This window comes from Cupressus sempervirens, chromosome 4, assembly GCF_028749045.1.
Source record: "Cupressus sempervirens isolate cs-2001-9-10 chromosome 4, ASM2874904v1, whole genome shotgun sequence".
In the NCBI taxonomy this organism is placed as follows: Eukaryota; Viridiplantae; Streptophyta; class Pinopsida; order Cupressales; family Cupressaceae; genus Cupressus; species Cupressus sempervirens.
The window spans coordinates 271,884,801-271,890,800 of record NC_143121.1 but is presented as its reverse complement, the minus strand read 5'-3'; positions in this window follow the sequence as shown (position 1 = coordinate 271,890,800).

The following is a 6,000-nucleotide window of genomic DNA, read 5'->3' as shown; positions in this document are numbered from 1 at the left end:
ATTTTATTATGTACCACTTTTCGAAGGAGATAAAAAAATTGACATAAATAATTTATTTATTTTAGATTAAAAAATATGGTTACAAAGTAGGAAAAAAGTACTCAAAATCATTAGTTTATGTCATCTTGAAATTATTTATAGTTTTCAAGATATAGTCACTTGAACGTGATGTTTGTTACAAAAATATTGATTTCGGTGTCAAAATTGGTCAAAAAGTGGAACCCATTACTGTGGGATCACCCTCATTTGTTTTTTAAAAACCAATTTTCACTAGATATCCATGTAGTCTTTCATACCATGCTCTAGAAGCTTTCTTTAATCCATATAAGGCTTTATGAAGTTTGCATACCATGTTTCTTTGGCTTGGATAAATCGAACTTTGAGGCTGTTCAATGTAGATTTCTTCTTCTAAGAATCCATTCAAGAAGGTTGATTTGACATCCATTGATATATTTTGAATCCTTTTTGTGTTGCATATGCTAGAAGTATTCTAACTCCTTCAAGTCTTTCAATAGGGGAAAAAGTTTCCCCATAATCAATGCCTTCTTATTGAACACAACATTTGGATACAAGTCTTGCCTTGTTTCTTGTTACTTCTCCTCTCTTATTCAACTTATTTTTAAATATCAATTTTGTACCAATCACATTTTTATTTTTGGGTCTAGGGACAAGAGATCGGATTTTATTCTTTTCTATTTTCTCAATCTATTCATTCATAGCTTTAATCTAACTTTTATTTTCTAAAGCATCCTTTACAAATCTAGTCTCAAATTCACTAAGAAAGCATGCACCTTTTAATTTTTTCCTTATTAGTATGCCTTATGTTTCACCTCCAGTTATTTAATTAGGTGCATGATGCCTTTTGACACATTTAGCAAGCCTTGGATCTTTCTTTCTTTGCTCTGAACTTGATTAACTTGGTTCTCCAAGATCTTCATCCTTTTCTTTTGGCTGATTTAGTTGTAACTCAGGTTGTACTTCCTAGGGTTGCAACTTGCATTGAACTATTTGTAACTCCAGTGCCTTTTAAGTTAAAGTCTCAAGTTATTCTTCATAATAGATAAACTTCCTATAATCTTCAAGCTCTTTGCTACTCCATTCTTCACTTCTTTCTGCAAACTCATCAATCTTTACATGGGCACTTTCAATGACTTTGTGAGTTCTAAGATTCAGACATTTGCATGCCTTGCTTTTATTTGAGTACCCTAGGAATATTCCTTCATTACTTTTTGCATCAATCTTTCCTTTTCTTACCTCTTTTAAGATGTAAACTTTTCTTCCAAATACTCTAAGATAGCAAACATTAGGCTTGTAACCATACCATAATTCATAAGCTATTTTGTTTGTATGTTTCTTCAATTGAACTTGGTTCAATGTATGAATTGTTGTGTTGATTTCTTCTCTCTGGTATTTTGGTGCAATATTCTTCTATGTCAATGGTGTTCTTGCACATTCCATGATGGATCTATTTTTTCTTTCTACTATTCCAGTTTTCTCTAGAGCTCTAGGTGTTGATATAGGTGTCTTTTGATTCCTCTTTCATTGCAGAATGCATTGAATTTATTTGAGATGAATTCCCCTCCTCTGTCTGAGTTGAAGCATTTTAGATTCTTCCCTATTCCTTTCTAAACTTTGGCCAAATACAATTAAACTTTTGAAAAGCATCAGACTTATCTTTTAATAACATTATAGTCATAATTCTTGAACAATCATCACCAAATAGAATGAAGTATACATCTCCATTGTAGCTTTCCACACCTATTGGCCCAGAAAGATCTATGTGAACTAGTTCCAAAACTTCTTCAAATTTGTAGGACTTACGTTTGAAACTTCTTTTACTCATTTTACCAATTTGAACTTGTTTGCACATGCCCATCTTAGGTTTCTTCATATAAGGTATGCCTCTTACTCTATTGTTCTTTCTTATGGTGATTAGGTTAACATGACACATTCTTTTATGGCATAGCCAAATTTATTCTATCTGAGCTGCCAAGCATGAAATTTTAGTAATCTAGGTAAAAAAAATTTCCTTTTGTCTAATTGCCAATCTAACTAGTTTTCCTTTTCCATCCAATAGTTTATCTTTTCCATTGTTGAATTCAACTTTGTATCCTATATTTTTCAACTATGCTACACTGAGTAGATTATATCTTAAACCTTCAACCCAATAAGAATTATCACATTTGATTCCACCAATAAATTTTATGATTCCTTTTCCCTTTACATAACATGGTTCATTATTTCCAAATCTAACACTTCGACCATCATAGTGCTCCAAATGTTCAAATTTAGTTTTATCACCAATCATGTGATGAGGAAATCCACTATATATGATCCATGTATCACTATTTATAACATGATGGATAAGTGCCATCTTTTCATTTTCCTCATTATCAAATTCATCTTTAACAACAATATAAACTACTTCACCTTCATCATTATCTCTATCAGATTTTTTGGCAATGTAACATGATTTCTTACCTTTGCCTTTGTAGTCCTTGTAGCTTTTGAAGTCTTTCTTTCCTTTGAACTTGATGAATCTTATCTCATCTTTATCTTCCTTGTTTGGACAGCTTGCAGCAAGGTGACCAACTTCTTGACATGAGAAACAAATCAATGGAATTTTACTTCTTAATTTTCCTTTTCCTTATGCTACTCTTTTTTCTAGAAGAACTTCAATGACTTCAATATCTTCATCTTAATCATCTTCTTCATCACTATCAACTTCATTACCTTTTGAGTTCCCTCCTTTTCTAGCAAGGGTAAGTTTTTCTTTGAATGTAGATTCAAGATTGTTAGAAGGAGCAAAGTTATCAAAGTTATCCAACTCAAAAGCAGTCAATCTTCCCACAAGAGTATATAGAGTTAGATCATATGCTAGATTTCATCTCATCTCTTGAAAAGCTGAAACTCTAATTGCATAAATAGGAAGAAGAGTTCTTAGTACCTTGTTGATTACTATTTCATCATCAATTTTACCTCCTATAACTCGGATTGCACTTAGACTTTCTTTGAATCTCTCACTGTATTAGGTAATGTTCTCACCTTCTTTCATTTTCAATCATTCAAATCTACCTCTTAAATTTTAATCCTTGGATCTCTGCGCATTTTTGTCACCTCCAAATACTTTCTTCAATCTCTCCCACATGTCAAATGTAGTAGGACAATCTTTAACTTCATCAAATTCAAAATAGTTCAAAGAGGATGCAATATCAATCATCATAATATTGTGATCATTTGTGTCTTTTATTTGCTCCACATTCATAGGCTTGGGTGGTGACAGATTTTTTTTCCAAGTAGAATACACCAACATCGCCAATGCTTGATATATGTAGCTTCATCAACTCCTGCCATGGTAAAACATTATCTCAATTTAGCTTTAGGATCTCACTTCTATAAGACATCATGATCTTTAGCTTAGGTCCTTAAAACCCTTTCCTGCAAGAACCAACTTCTATGATACCAATCATTGGAAATGTAAGAGAGTAACTAAGAGGGGAGGGGTGAATCAATTACCACAAAAAAAAATCCTTGTCCATCAGATGTCAATACAAATGTTCGTTGATCATGCAATATTAAATAGCTTGGTTAACACTACAATATTACTGATGCTCAGTTAACAAAGAAATCTTATGATTTATTAAATTATTTTATCCTTTAGTAACTGGGTAAAAGCACAAACCTATGTCACCCTTTTGTAAAGGAAAAGGCTAACAAAAGTATAATGGTTCAACTTCAATGACATAAAGCTAGTATTATTATTTAGAATTTGAAAATGAAGTAAACTAATGAAATGTGTATAAATGGAAGAAGTTTAGGATTATAATGTTTAATAATTATTTGGAATAAGAATTGATGTATTTTCCTAATTTTTATAGATGCTGAAAAATGCTAAAAATTAGGGGTCTAGTTCCCACCACAAAACAATATGGAAATAAACTTGTTTCCCTTTGATCTTAGACTATGTTATAGATAACATATATAGCTAGAAAAAAAAAAAAAAAAAGGCTTTAGACTTAGATTTTCTCTTTTAATAATGGTTCAAATTTTGACTCATCTAAAATCGATAGCTTTCATCTCCCACCACATTTTTAAAAATAAATATATTCTAACCAAAAGAAAACTTATATATTCTAGAAGAGGACTCTCTCCTCTAGAATGTAATATAATTTTTAAATTTTTTAAAGTGATTTAATATATTTTTTTTCTCAAAATTTTCATCTCTTCAAGTTTTAAAATATGAGCATGTAGAATTTTTTAATTAGAATATACTATAACTAATCAAAACACTATATGAGAATATTCTTGACTCTGAGCTCTATAAAATAGTGTTTATATGTTATTAAAAAATCTCATAAAAAATAGTAAGATTTGTTGAAATGTCATTTTTTAAAAATAATTTTATTTCATTAGTAATTGGATACAAACTAGTATTAAACATGCATTTAACAGACATTTCCAATTGGAAATGTGTGAGACCATATATAACTTAGCTTGAATGAATTTATCTAGATCAAATTCAGTTGTTCTACTAAGTCAGCCTAAAAGGTGCAATAACTTTATACTTTACCCAACTTAGTTTCAAAATCATAAAGGATAAGAAAATAACATGAACACAGATGACACCAAGATTTAACGTGGAAACCCAATTTGGGAACAACCACCTTGCAACTAGTCACAATAATTTTCACTCTTCTAAAGTGAGCCCTATTAGGAGCCAACCCTATTTAACATTACAAAACATACTATTAAGTATGACCCAATTAGAGGATTTAGATCATCCTATTAGGAGTGTTAGGTTAGAGGTCTTCAATCTTGAAATGTCAACTTGTTAGAGGATTTACAAAATGACTATTAAGTCAACTCTATTAAGAGATTTCTTTACTGCTACAATGGTTAGAAAGAAATAACAATTTGACTTGATTTATGAAGCAACTATCTTTACAGATTCAGATCTCTTTTGTAGCTTGACCTCTAGATCCTTCCTGATCAGATGTTATTTGCAACTTATCTTCAACACTTTCCTTCTCTGCCTTGACTTCACTCACATATCCATCTTTTTCATAATATTCTTATTACATATTATCCTCGAAACTTGAACTTTCTTATATATCATAAGCTAGGAAAAGTTAGCTTGAATACCCTTTCAAAAGATCAATAAAAATCCTAATACTCATCCTCAATTAATAAAATATTTGACAATTACATTCTACCATCACTTGGTCAACACTACGATTAAACATGTAGTTGACACTATGACTTCTTCATTGCTTGACCACTTAGTCAATACTAATCTCATGTGATGTCTGACCACTTGGGCGATGCTACAAGAAGGAATCCTTTCATTAACTAATTGCTTGGTTAATACTAGAAAGTCTTCATTATTGGACTATTTGGTTATTACTGCAAACTCAACATTGCTCGGTTAATATTAACATTTGTGTGAACATCAATCACAATATATAATTGAAGAATTGTTTCCAAAAATTTCATACTTGATATATAAGATTACATATTATGATATGATCATACTTACCCTAGAGTTAGTAGATTATTTCATGTTCTCTCTTTTGTTATGTTCTCATTTTGCTTGGTATGCTCTTCTTCTTGGTGGCATCTCATAATGGATTTTTTTTTAGTGGTTGTACATATGCTTCTGCTAAAGCCATTTTTCCTTTTAAGGTGTTTTCAATCTCTTTGATACATAGGCATACAATTTTTTCATTCCTTTATGATCATGGAGTATAAAATATTACAACTTAAAGTACTTTAGCCTTGTATTCTTGGTATGATTTATGATTTATCTTCAAATCTATGCATTGTCACTTCATCTTTCTTTTAATCTCTCTTTCCTCTTGTGCATGATTAGTTTCCTATAAATATTGACACTTCCTAGAGGATTTATCTCTTTAGATCTCTCTCTAAACTACTAAGAGTCTAAGAGGCTCGATCGTTGCTTTTTTATCCTTCTTTCAACTATTGACAATCTTGGAAGCCTAA